This window comes from Bombina bombina, chromosome 2, assembly GCF_027579735.1.
Source record: "Bombina bombina isolate aBomBom1 chromosome 2, aBomBom1.pri, whole genome shotgun sequence".
Classification (NCBI taxonomy): Eukaryota; Metazoa; Chordata; class Amphibia; order Anura; family Bombinatoridae; genus Bombina; species Bombina bombina.
In genome coordinates, this window is record NC_069500.1 from 14,870,870 (window position 1) to 14,885,413 (window position 14,544).

The 14,544-nt window shown below is 43.7% G+C and overlaps 1 protein-coding gene across 1 annotated transcript in view; it reads left to right on the plus strand.

The window, feature by feature from the left end:
• Positions 1-14,544, plus strand: part of LOC128648365 (dual specificity testis-specific protein kinase 1) — a 288,549-nt gene that overhangs the window by 35,277 nt on the left and 238,728 nt on the right. The gene's annotated exons all lie outside the window — the stretch shown is intronic.

The window sequence follows — 14,544 nt, forward strand, 5'->3', positions numbered from 1 at the left end:
ATGTCTATAAATTATAAAGAGCATATTTTAGCACTTAAAATTCTCAGACAGAAGGAAATGAGGGTTTGCCATCTAGCTCTCCCCAAGTGTCACAACCAGTAACGCCCGCACAAGTGACGCCAAGTACCTCTAGCGCGTCGACTTCATTTACTTTACAAGACATGGCCACAGTTATGAATACAACCCTCACAGAGGTTTTATCTAAACTGTCTGGTTTACAAGGAAAGCGTGACAGCTCTGGGTTAAAAACAAATGCTGAGCCGTCTGACGCTTTAGTAGCCGTATCCGATATACCCTCACAATGTTCTGAAGTAGGGGTAAGGGATTTGTTATCTGAGGGAGAGATTTCTAATTCAGGAAAGACGCTCCCTCAGACTGATTCTGATATGAGGGCCTTTAAATTTAAGCTTTAACACCTCCGCTTGTTGCTCAGGGAGGTATTAGCGACTCTAGATGATTGTGACCCTATAGTGGTCCCAGAGAAATTGTGTAAAATGGACAAATACTTAGAGGTTCCTGTTTACACTGATGTTTTTCCAGTCCCTAAGAGGATTGCGAATATTGTTACTAAGGAGTGGGATTGACCAGGTATACCATTCACTCCCCCTCCTGTCGTTAAGAAAATGTTTCCCATATCTGACACCATGCGGGACTCGTGGCAGACGGTTCCTAAGGTGGAGGGAGCTATTTCTACTCTCGCTAATCGTACAACTATACCTATCAAAGACAGTTGTGCTTTCAAAGATCCTATGGATAAAAAATTAGAGGGTCTCCTGAAGAAAATTTTTGTTCACTAAGGTTTTCTTCTCCAACCTATTGCGTGCATTGTTCCTGTAACTACTGCAGCTGCTTTCTGGTTCGAGGCTCTAGAAGAGGCTCTTCAGATGGAGACTCCATTAGAGGATATTATGGATAGAATTAAGGCCCTTAAGTTTGCTAATTCTTTCATTACAGATGCCGCTTTCCAACTGGCTAAATTAGCGGCAAAGAATTCAGGTTTTGCCATTTTAGCACGCAGGGCGTTATGGCTTAAAGGAACATACTACTCATATGCTAAATCACTTGAAACTGATGCAGTATAACTGTAAAAAGCTGACAGGAAAATATCACCTGAGCATCTCTATGTAAAAAAGGAAGATATTTTACCTCACAATTTCCTTAGCTCAGCAGAGTAAGTTCTGTGTAAAAAGTTATACTCAGCTGCTCCCAGCTGCAGGTAAAAAAAAATAAAAAAAAATTAAGAAATGAACAGCAGCCAATCAGCATCAGCAGTGCTGAGGTCATGAACTCTTTTACTGTGATCTCATGAGATTTGACTTAACTCTCATGAGAATTCATAGTAAACTTCCTTTTTTACCTGATTGGTGAAATAAGATGAGAGTGCACGAGGCTCATCCTTTCGACTGTCCCAGGACAGACATACTAATATGCTACTTAGAAATCCTTTACAATGGGATGTGGCTACTGAGGAACTTTTGAGGTAAAATAACTTTCTTTTTTACATAGAGATGTTCAGGTGATATTTTCTAGTCAGCTTTTTACAGCTATGCTGCATCACTTTCAAGTGTTTAAACATTTGGGTATTATGGCCCTTTAAGTCCTGGTCTGCTGATGTGTCATCAAAATCTAAACTTTTAAACATCCCTTTCAAAGGAAAGACCCTATTCGGGCCTGAACTGAAAGAGATTATTTCAGACATCACTGGAGGGAAAGGCCATGCCCTCCCTCAGGATAAAACAAAAATGAGGACCTAACAAAATAATTTTCGTTCCTTTCGGAACTTCAAGGGTGGTCCCGCTTCAGCTTCCCCTGCGGCAAAGCAAGAGGGGAATTTTGCCCAATCCAAGTCAGTCTGGAGACCTAACCGGGCTTGGAACAAGGATAAACAGGCCAAGAAGCCTGCAGCTGCCTCTAAGACAGCATGAAGGGGTAGCCCCCGATCCGGGACCGGATCTAGTAGGGGGCAGACTCTCTCTCTTCACTCAGGCTTGGGCAACAGATGTTCACGATTCCTGGGCTTTAGAAATTGTGTCCCAGGGATATCTTCTGGACTTCAAAGACCCCCCCCCCAGGGGGAGATTTCACATTTCTCAATTGTCTGCAAACCAGACAAAGAGAGAGGCGTTCTTATGCTGTGTAGCAGACCTACATACCATGGGAGCGATCCGCCCAGTTCCAAAAGCGGAACAAGGGCTAGGGTTTTACTCAAACCTGTTTGTGGTTCCCAAAAAAGAGGGAACTTTCAGACCAATCTTGGATCTCAAAATTCTAAACAAATTCCTCAGAGTACCATAATTCAAGATGGAGACTATTCGGACTATTCTACCTTTGATTCAGGAGGGTCAATATATGACTACCGTGGACTTAAAGGATGCGTATCTACACATCCCTATTCACAGAGATCATCATCAATTCCTCAGATTTACCTTTCTGGACAGGCATTATCAGTTCGTGGCCCTTCCCTTGAGGTTGGCCACGGCTCCCATAATTTTCACAAAGTTGCTAGGTTCCCTTTTGGCGGTTCTAAGACTGCGGGGCATAGCAGTGGCGCCTTATCTAGACGACATCTTAATTCAGGCGTCGACTTTCCAGCTAGCCAAGTCTCACACGGACATCGTGTTGGCTTTTCTGAGATCTCACGGGTGGAAGGTGAACATAAAAAAAGAGTTCTCTCTTCCCTCTCACAAGAGTTTCCTTCCTAGGGACTCTGATAGACTCGGTAGAAATGAAAATATTTCTGACGGAGGTCAGAAAATCAAAACTCTTGACCACTTGCCGAGCTCTTCATTCCATTCCTCGGCCATCAGTGGCTCAGTGTATGGAGGTAATCGGACTCATGGTAGCGGCAATGGACATAGTTCCTTTTGTCCGCCTACACCTCAGATCACTGCAACTATGCATGCTCAAACAGTGGAATGGGGATTATGCAGATTTATCTCCTCAGCTACATCTGGACCAGGAGACCAGAGATTCTCTTCTCTGGTGGTTGTCTCAGGACAACCTGTCTCAGGGAATGTTTCCGCAGGCCAGAGTGGCTCATTGTAATGACAGATGCCAGCCTGCTAGGCTGGGGTGCAGTCTGGAACTCCCTGAAAGCACAGGGCTTATGGTCTCGGGAGGAAACTCTCCTCCCGATAAACATTCTAGAACTGAGAGCGATATTCAATGCGCTTCAGGCGTGGCCTCAGCTAGCTGCGGCCAAATTAATCAGATTTCAGTCGGACAACATCACGACTTTAGCTTATATCAATCATCAAGGAGGAACACGGAGTTCTCTAGCGATGATGGAGGTAACCAAAATAATCCGATGGGCGGAGGATCACTCTTGCCATCTCTCAGCAATCCATATCCCAGGGGTAGAGATCTGGGAGGCGGATTTCCTAAGTCGTCAGACTTTTCATCCGGGAGAGTGGGAGCTCCATCCGGAGGTATTTGCCCAGCTGACTCAGCTATGGGGCACTCCAGAATTGGATCTGATGGCGTCCCATCAGAACGCCAAGCTTCCTTGTTACGGGTCCAGGTCCCGGTATCCCCAGGCAGTTCTGATAGATGCTCTAGCAGTGCCCTGGTCCTTCAATCTGGCCTATGTATTTCCACTGTTTCCTCTCCTCCCACGTCTGGTTGCCAGAATCAAGCAGGAGAGAGCTTTGGTGATTCTGATAGCACCTGCGTGGCCACGCAGGACTTGGTATGCAGACCTAGTGGACATGTCATCTGTTCCACCGTGGAGTCTGCCAATGAGGCAGGACCTTCTAATTCAAGGTCCATTCAAGCATCCAAATCTAATTTCTCTGCGTCTGACTGCTTGGAGATTGAACGCCTGATTTTATCAAAGCGTGGTTTCTCTGAGTCGGTCATTGATACCCTGATTCAAGCTAGAAAGCCTGTCACCAGGAAAATCTATCATAAGATTTGGCGCAAATATCTTTATTGGTGTGAATCCAAGGGTTACTTGTGGAGTAAGATTAGGATTCCTAGAATATTGTCTTTTCTCCAAGAAGGATTGGAGAAGGGATTATCAGCTAGTTCTTTAAAAGGACAAATATCTGCTTTGTCTATTCTTTTACACAGACGTTCAAGCGTTTAGTCAGGCTTTAGTCAGGATCAAGCCTGTATTTAAACCCGTTGCTCTGCCATGGAGCCTAAACTTAGTTCTTAAAGTTCTTCAAGGGGTTCCGTTTGAACCTATGCATTCCATAGATATTAAGCTTCTATCTTGGAAAGTTTTTTGTTTTTAATATTCATCTCTTTGGCTCGAAGAGTTTCTGAGTTATCTGCTTTACAGTGTGACTCACCTTACCTTGTTTTCCATGCAGATAAGGTGGTTTTGCGTACCAAACCTGGATTCCTTCCTAAGGTTGTTTCTAATAGTGAAGGAACAACAATTTCCTGATTGATATTCCTGTGTCCTAATCCTTCATCAAAGAAGGAATGTCTGTTGCACAATCTTGATGTGGTTCGTGCTCTAAAGTTCTACTTACAAGCAACTAAGGATTTCCGTCAAACATCTTCATTGTTTGTTGTTTATTCTGGTAAGCGGAGAGGTCAAAAGGCTACGGCTACCTCTTTCTTTTTGGCTGAAAAGCATCATCTGTTTTGGCCTATGAGACTGCTGGCCAGCAGCCTCCTGAAACAATTACTGCTCATTCTACCAGAGCAGTGGCTTCCACATGGGCTTTTAAAAATGAGGCTTCTGTTGAACAGATTTGTAAGGCAGCGACTTGGTCTTCGCTGCATACTTTTTCCAAATGTTACAAATTCGATACTTTTTGCTTCTTCGGAGGCTATTTTTGGGAGAGGTTCTACAAGCAGTGGTGCCTTCCGTTTAAGGTACCTGTCTTGTCCCTCCCTTCATCCGTGTCCTAAAGCTTTGGTATTGTTATCCCACAAGTATGGATGAATCCGTGGACTCGATACATCTTACAAGAGAAAACGGAATTTATGCTTACCTGATAAATTCCTTTCTCTTGTGATGTATCGAGTCCACGGCCCGCCCTGTTTATTTTAGACAGGTAGTATATTTTTATTTAAAAAACTTCAGTCACCTCTGCACCCTATAGTTTCTCCTTTTTCTTCCTAGCCATCGGTCGAATGACTGGGGGGTGGAGCTAAGGGAGGAGCTATATAGACAGCTCTGCTGTGGGTGCTCTCTTTGCCACTTCCTGTAAGGAAGGAGAATATCCCACAAGTATGGATGTATCCGTGGACTCGATACATCACAAGAGAGAGAAATTTATCAGGTAAGCATAAATTCTGTTTTTATTTTTTTGTTAAAGTTGTAAAAAGGAACAGGCAAGAACATACCAGTTTTTATTATTTATGTTTAAAGTGAATGTAAATTTTGATGACAAAGTGCCCGTTTTTTAAAAATTCGATTAAAAGCAGGGGCACTTTAATTCATCAACATTTACATTTCACTCGTGTTGTGAAAAAATACCTTTTAAACTTGACCTCTGCTCCAGCTTCTCCCGGTCGTCACAAGCCATTTCTGATGTCGGATATGATGGATCAGTCATCTTCCAATTAAGGCTTCCCCCCCGGGGGAATCAGTGTCTTATTCAATGCCACGATTGGAGGAAACCAGATTCCTCATTTTAGACCCAAGAAGAGGCTTTGCGACAGGTGGAGGAAGCTGGAGCGGCTGTCAAAATTAAAAGGTAAGTATTTGTTCAGAACAAATTATATTTTGATGAATTAAAGTGCCCCTGTTTCTCCAACATAGGTGTGTCCGGTCCACGGCGTCATCCTTACTTGTGGGATATTCTCTTCCCCAACAGGAAATGGCAAAGAGCCCAGCAAAGCTGGTCACATGATCCCTCCTAGGCTCCGCCTTCCCCAGTCATTCTCTTTGCCGTTGCACAGGCAACATCTCCACGGAGATGGCTCAGAGTTTTTTGGTGTTTAAATGTAGTTTTATTCTTCAATCAAGAGTTTGTTATTTTAAAATAGTGCTGGTATGTACTATTTACTCTGAAACAGAAAAGAGATGAAGATTTCTGTTTGTAAGAGGAAAATGATTTTAGCAACCGTTACTAAAATCGATGGCTTTTTCCACACAGGACTGTTGAGAGGAATTAACTTCAGTTGGGGGAAACAGTGAGCAGACTTTGGCTGCTTGAGGTATGACACATTTCTAACAAGACTTGGTAATGCTGGAAGCTGTCATTTTCCCTATGGGATCCGGTAAGCCATTTTCTTAATTTTCAATATAAGAATACAAGGGCTTCACAAGGGCTTAAAGACTGGTAGACATTTTTCTGGGCCAAAACGATTACTATATAAGCATGTTTAATGGTTTATAACTTAGGAGAGTTATTTTAATCTTGGCAAATTGTTAAAAAAAACGGACAGGCACTGTATTGGACACCTTTTTCACTGGGGGCCTTTTCTAGTCATAGGCAGAGCCTCATTTTCGCGCCATTAATGCGCAGTTGTTTTTGAGAAGCAAGGCATGCAGATGCATGTGTGAGGAGCTCAGATCCACTGAAAAAACTTATTGAAGGCGTCATTTGGTATCGTATTCCCCTCTGGGCTTGGTTGGGTCTCAGCAAAGCAGATACCAGGGACTGTATAGGGGTTAAATGTAAAAACGGCTCCGGTTCCGTTATTTTAAGAGTTAAAGCTTTCAGACACTGTGGTGAAATTTTGGTGAATTTTGAACATTTCCTTCATACTTTTGCGTATATTCAGTAAAAAAGTGTGTTCAGTTTAAAATTTAAAGAGACAGTAACGGTTTTATTTTAAAACGTTTTTTGTGCTTTGTTACCAAGTTTATGCCTATTAACATGTCTGAACTATCAGATAGACGATGTTCTGTATGTTCGGAAGCCAAGGTTCCTATCCATTTAAATATATGTGATAAATGTGACAAACAAAGTAGGGACAATGATACCACTGATAATAATGTTGCCCAAAACGATTCCTTAAGTGAGGGGAGTAAGCATGGTACTGCATCATCCCCTTCTATGTCTACACCAGTCTTGCCCACTCAGGAGGCCCCTAGTACATCTAGTGCGCCAATCCTCCTTACTATGCAACAATTAACGGCTGTAATGGATAATTCTATTAAAAACATTTTAGCCAAAATGCCCACTTATCAGCGAAAGCGCGACTGCTCTGTTTTAGATACTGAAGAGCATGAGGACGCTGATGATAATGGTTCTGACATGCCCTTACACCAGTCTGAAGGGGCTAGGGAGGTTTTGTCTGAGGGAGAAATTTCAGATTCAGGAAAAATTTCTCAACAAGCTGAACCTGATGTTATTACATTTAAATTTAAATTGGAACATCTCCGCGCTCTGCTTAAGGAGGTGTTATCTACTCTGGATGATTGTGACAATTTGGTCATTCCAGAGAAATTATGTAAAATGGACAGGTTCCTAGAGGTCCCGGTGCCCCCCGAAGCTTTTCCTATACCCAAGCGGGTGGCGGACATTGTAAATAAAGAATGGGAAAGGCCCGGCATACCTTTTGTCCCTCCCCCTATATTTAAGAAATTATTTCCTATGGTCGACCCCAGGAAGGACTTATGGCAGACAGTCCCCAAGGTCGAGGGGGCGGTTTCTACTCTAAACAAACGCACCACTATCCCTATAGAAGATAGTTGTGCTTTTAAAGATCCTATGGACAAAAAATTAGAGGGTTTGCTTAAAAAGATGTTTGTTCAGCAAGGTTACCTTCTACAACCAATTTCATGCGTTGTTCCTGTCACTACAGCAGCGTGTTTCTGGTTCGAGGAACTAGAAAAGTCGCTCAATCAAGCATCTTCTTATGAGGAGGTTATGGGCAGAGTTCAAGCACTTAAGTTGGCTAACTCTTTTACCTTAGACGCCACTTTGCAATTAGCTAGATTAGCAGCGAAAAATTCAGGGTTTGCTATTGTGGCGCGCAGAGCGCTTTGGCTAAAGTCTTGGTCAGCGGATGCGTCCTCCAAGAACAAATTGCTTAACATACCTTTCAAGGGGAAAACGCTGTTTGGCCCTGACTTGAAAGAGATTATTTCAGATATCACTGGGGGTAAGGGCCACGCCCTTCCTCAGGATAGGTCTTTTAAGGCTAAAAATAAACCAAATTGTCGTCCCTTTCGCAGAAACGGACCAGCCTCAAGTTCTACATCCTCTAAGCAAGAGGGTAATACTTCTCAAACCAAGCCAGCCTGGAGGCCAATGCAAGGCTGGAACAAAGGTAAGCAGGCCAAGAAACCTGCCACTGCTACCAAGACAGCATGAGATGTTGGCCCCCGATCCGGGACCGGATCTGGTGGGGGGCAGACTTTCTCTCTTCGCTCAGGCTTGGGCAAGAGATGTTCTGGATCCTTGGGCGCTAGAAATAGTCTCCCAAGGTTATCTTCTGGAATTCAAGGAGCTACCCCCAAGGGGAAGGTTCCACAGGTCTCAATTGTCTTCAGACCACATAAAAAGACAGGCATTCTTACATTGTGTAGAAGATCTGTTAAAAATGGGAGTGATTCATCCTGTTCCATTAGGAGAACAAGGGATGGGATTCTACTCCAATCTGTTCATAGTTCCCAAAAAAGAGGGAACATTCAGACCAATCTTAGATCTCAAGATCCTAAACAAATTTCTCAAGGTTCCATCGTTCAAAATGGAAACCATTCGGACAATTCTTCCTACCATCCAGGAAGGTCAATTCATGACCACGGTTGATTTAAAGGATGCGTATCTACATATTCCGATCCACAAGGAACATCATCGGTTCCTAAGGTTCGCCTTTCTGGACAAGCATTACCAGTTTGTGGCACTTCCATTCGGATTAGCCACTGCTCCAAGAATTTTCACAAAGGTACTAGGGTCCCTTCTAGCGGTGCTAAGACCAAGGGGCATTGCAGTAGTACCTTACTTGGACGACATACTGATTCAAGCGTCGTCTCTACCACAAGCAAAGGCTCATACGGACATTGTCCTAGCCTTTCTCAGATCTCACGGGTGGAAAGTGAACGTAGAAAAAAGTTCTCTATCTCCGTCAACAAGAGTTCCCTTCTTGGGAACAATAATAGACTCCTTAGAAATGAGGATTTTTCTGACAGAGGCCAGAAAATCAAAACTTCTAAGCTCTTGTCAAGTACTTCATTCTGTTCTTCTTCCTTCCATAGCGCAGTGCATGGAAGTAATAGGTTTGATGGTCGCGGCAATGGACATAGTTCCTTTTGCGCGAATTCATCTAAGACCATTACAACTGTGCATGCTCAGTCAGTGGAATGGGGATTATACAGACTTGTCCTCCGACGATACAAGTAGATCAGAGGACCAGAGATTCACTCCGTTGGTGGCTGACCCTGGACAACCTGTCACAAGGGATGAGCTTCCGCAGACCAGAGTGGGTCATTGTCACGACCGACGCCAGTCTGGTGGGCTGGGGCGCGGTCTGGGAACCCCTGAAAGCTCAGGGTCTTTGGTCTCGGGAAGAATCTCTTCTCCCGATAAATATTCTGGAACTGAGAGCGATATTCAATGCTCTCAAGGCTTGGCCTCAGCTAGCAAAGGCCAAATTCATACGGTTTCAATCAGACAACATGACGACTGTTGTGTATATCAACCATCAGGGGGGGAACAAGGAGTTCCCTGGCGATGGAAGAAGTGACCAAAATAATTCAATGGGCGGAGACTCACTCCTGCCACTTGTCTGCAATCCACATCCCAGGAGTGGAAAATTGGGAAGCGGATTTTCTGAGTCGTCAGACATTTCATCCGGGGGGAGTGGGAACTCCATCCGGAAATCTTTGCCCAAATAATTCAATTGTGGGGCATTCCAGACATGGATCTGATGGCGTCTCGTCAGAACTTCAAGGTTCCTTGCTACGGGTCCAGATCCAGGGATCCCAAGGCGACTCTAGTGGATGCACTAGTAGCACCTTGGAGCTTCAACCTAGCTTATGTGTTCCCACCGTTTCCTCTCATTCCCAGGCTGGTAGCCAGGATCAAACAGGAGAGGGTATCGGTGATCTTGATAGCTCCTGCGTGGCCACGCAGGACTTGGTATGCAGATCTGGTGAATATGTCATCGGCTACACCATGGAAGCTACCTTTGAGACAGGACCTTCTTATTCAAGGTCCGTTCGAACATCCGAATCTGGCCTCACTCCAACTGACTGCTTGGAGATTGAACGCTTGATTTTATCAAAGCGAGGGTTCTCAGATTCTGTCATTGATACTCTTGTTCAGGCTAGAAAGCCTGTAACTAGAAAAATCTACCATAAAATATGGAAAAAATATATCTGTTGGTGTGAATCTAAAGGATTCCCATGGAACAAGATAAAAATTCCTAAGATTCTATCCTTTCTTCAAGAAGGTTTGGAGAAAGGATTATCTGCAAGTTCTTTGAAGGGACAGATTTCTGCTTTATCTGTTTTACTTCACAAAAAGCTGGCGGCTGTGCCAGATGTTCATGCTTTTGTTCAGGCTCTGGTTAGAATCAAGCCTGTTTACAAACCTTTGACTCCTCCTTGGAGTCTCAATTTAGTTCTTTCAGTTCTTCAGGGGGTTCCGTTTGAACCCCTACATTCTGTTGATATCAAGTTATTATCTTGGAAAGTTTTGTTTTTGGTTGCAATTTCTTCTGCTAGAAGAGTTTCAGAGTTATCTGCTCTGCAGTGTTCTCCTCCTTATCTGGTGTTCCATGCAGATAAGGTGGTTTTGCGTACTAAACCTGGTTTCCTTCCGAAAGTTGTTTCTAACAAAAATATTAACCAGGAGATAGTCGTGCCTTCTTTGTGTCCGAATCCAGTTTCAAAGAAGGAACGTTTGTTGCACAATTTGGATGTAGTTCGTGCTCTAAAATTCTATTTAGAGGCTACAAAGGATTTCAGACAAACATCTTCCTTGTTTGTTGTTTATTCTGGTAAAAGGAGAGGTCAAAAAGCAACTTCTACCTCTCTCTCTTTTTGGCTTAAAAGCATCATCAGATTGGCTTATGAGACTGCCGGACGGCAGCCTCCTGAAAGAATCACAGCTCATTCCACTAGGGCCGTGGCTTCCACATGGGCCTTCAAGAACGAGGCTTCTGTTGATCAGATATGTAAGGCAGCGACTTGGTCTTCACTGCACACTTTTACCAAATTTTACAAATTTGATACTTTTGCTTCTTCTGAGGCTATTTTTGGGAGAAAGGTTTTGCAAGCCGTGGTGCCTTCCATCTAGGTGACCTGATTTGCTCCCTCCCATCAACCGTGTCCTAAAGCTTTGGTATTGGTTCCCACAAGTAAGGATGACGCCGTGGACCGGACACACCTATGTTGGAGAAAACAGAATTTATGTTTACCTGATAAATTACTTTCTCCAACGGTGTGTCCGGTCCACGGCCCCGCCCTGGTTTTTTTAATCAGGTCTGATGATTTATTTTCTCTAACTACAGTCACCACGGTATCATATGATTTCTCCTATGCAAATATTCCTCCTTTACGTCGGTCGAATGACTGGGGAAGGCGGAGCCTAGGAGGGATCATGTGACCAGCTTTGCTGGGCTCTTTGCCATTTCCTGTTGGGGAAGAGAATATCCCACAAGTAAGGATGACGCCGTGGACCGGACACACCGTTGGAGAAAGTAATTTATCAGGTAAACATAAATTCTGTTTTTTAATCAAAAAAACCTGGCACTTAAAAAATAAAAACCTGGCACTTTAGCATCAAAATTTACATTCACTTTAAGTATATTCATCAGATGTTAACCAACAGAAACAGACAAAACTGTAATAGTTATATTAAAATGATTCTAAAGTTAAGCTCTACGCTCAACAATATTTGCAATAAAAAAGTAAATGAAAGGCACTAAAATATGTAAATAATCACCCTTTCATTTTTCTAAACATTTTGCCGTTCCTTGGTCTGCATCACGTAGTCTATTTCAGTGTAAGATGGCGAATCACACGGTGGCCACTTTCATTTTTTTTTTTTTTTTGAATAAATTTTTTATTGAGATCCAAATTTGCATACAGTGGAACAAAAAGTGCTCTTTCTCTTTTTTTTCACATATAAACCAAAAGGTAAAGTCATACATCTGTAAAAATGTGACTATACATAGCATCAAGTAGGAAATAACATCACGTTCATTAAATAGCATATACATACTTGATCATTTGTGAGAGAACATGTTCAGGTTAAGTAAGAATCTCAAATAACAAAACAAGGAAATCTAAAACTTGAAATAACGGTATGTTAAATGACATATATACCCATACATTGCAAACATCAATTTAGTCTCCAGAGTCTAACTCGTCCTGATTGGTTAAGGGCACTATAGGAAAAGGGAAGGGTCTGGGAGAGGGTAAAGGATTCATCGCATGGGAGGTGGTTGGAGGGGCAAGGGGAGAGGAAAAAAAAAAAAGGGAGGGGGGGGTAGGAAGTTTCGTTAATGGAATGCTTATGCTGCCTCTTGTCTCAGATGTCTGAGTTGAGAAGCACTATTATAAGGGCGTATCTGGCCCTACTGGATCCGGATCCAGTCCTCCCAAATCACCCAATAGTCCTCCATCCGTTCCAGGGCGCCATACGCGAACTTTTCCATATTAGCTAGGTAATGCACTACCTCACAGACGTCCGATACAGTGGGCGGAGCGGTTTGCTTCCATGCCCTGGCTATACAGAGCTTTGTGGCAGCCATGACGTAGATCACCAATTGTTTGCTACATTTAGGCAGGGAATTGTCAAAGATATGGAAAAGAGCTTGGTTTGGGGTTAGCCGTATATTCAGATTCATGGAATGCAGAAGTATTTCAACATCTGTCCAGAGTTCTTGGATTTTTGGGCAAGACCACCACACGTGTGAACTAGAGCCCTCCTCTCCACACAATCTCCAACATCGTGAGGAGGTACCAGGGAACATTCTGGACAACCTAGTGGGCACTCTGTACCACTGTAGTATGAGTTTCATGTAACTTTCAAAAATCGTTATACAATGAATTGTTTTTTTCGTTAAGAGTATCGCCTTACTCAGTTCCGCGTCAGTTACATTTAGGGGCAGTTCCCTGCACCACATCTTGATTTGTCCCGGAAGACCCACCGAGTGATCTTGTAATATGGCTTTGTAGTGGAACGTGAGTGGTTTGTCCGTTCCCAACTCATGTAGCCATCTCTCCTCCCACTTAGAGTGGGGTCTCAGGCCCTGTGCTCCAAACTTCCAAGAGTGCAGCAAACTTAGTATCCTATAACACTCAAAGTGGAACCACAAAGGAGGTCCACACATGGAGCCCAGGATCTGGGGTACTGTCAGTAACCTACCATCGGAGAACAGATGCTCTGCCATAATGAAATTACGTTGTATCCAGAAGTCGACATGGATATTTGGGAGTCCCCACAGGAGTCCCCTTACTTGGTGGATTGGCGAGGGATGCGGGGCGATCTCAGTATGATGCCTAAGCTCATGCCACATTTTTATATTTTGCTGTACTATGGGGTTGGTAACAATATTAACCAACTGTTTGTGGCTATGAACCCACAATATGCTAGGGAGGTCTAGGCCTTCAGGTAGATATAGTTCTTCCAATCCAAACCATTTCGTCCTTTCACGAGTGGGGCCCCAAGCCGTGATCTGTGACAATCTTGTAGCCTCATAGTAGAGGAATATGTTAGAGAAAGAGACTCCCCCTCTGGAGAACTCTCTCTGGAGAATTTTGTAGCTAATCCTAGGGGTTCTCTTCATCCATACGTATCTAGAGAAGAGCTGGTGAATTTGTTGGAGGATACCGTGCGTGACATTTAGAGGGATGCAGCGGAATAGATACAATACCTTAGGGAGTAAGGCCATTTTCACCGTGTCTATGCGCCCCATCCAGGATATTTCTCTAAAGTCCCACCTGTTTGTTAAGGACTTAAGCTCAGCAATCAGGGTATCAAAGTTTAGAGATAGGACTTTATCTAAATCTGCACTTAAATGAATACCGAGGTGTTTGATAGACTCCGTGGACCACTGGAAATCGTACTTTTTCTGTAGGATCGAGATCTGCGCACGAGAGAGGTTGATGCTATATGCCTCAGTCTTTGATGTATTAATCTTATAGTAACTGAGGGTACCAAACTGTTCCAGCATGGCAAAGACCGCCAAAATAGAAGACGTAGGGTTCGTGAGAAAGAGGGTGACATCATCCGCATATAATGCGATTTTTTTCTTGGCCAGAGCCCAACGGCATACCTTCAATAGTAGGTGAAGCGCGAATTGCCTCTGCCAGCGGTTCCATGACCAAGGCAAAGAGCAAAGGGGACAGCGGGCAACCTTGTCTGGTGCCATTAGAGATGTCAAAGGCCGGAGAGCAAAAGCCCATCCCCCTCACCCTGGCACTTGGAAATGAATACAGTGTTCGAATCATAGCGATGGCCTTCGGTGGGAAACTGAATTTCTCCAAAACCTTCCACATGTAATCCCACCTGACCCTGTCAAACGCCTTTTCGGCATCTAGCGACAGGGCCAGGAGGGGGGTGCCCAGTCTCTTAGCTTCTGAAAAAATAGATATTAAACGTCTTGTATTGTCAGGGCCTTGTCGGCCCTTCACAAACCCAACTTGATCCGTTGCTATTAATGACGGTAATAGAGATG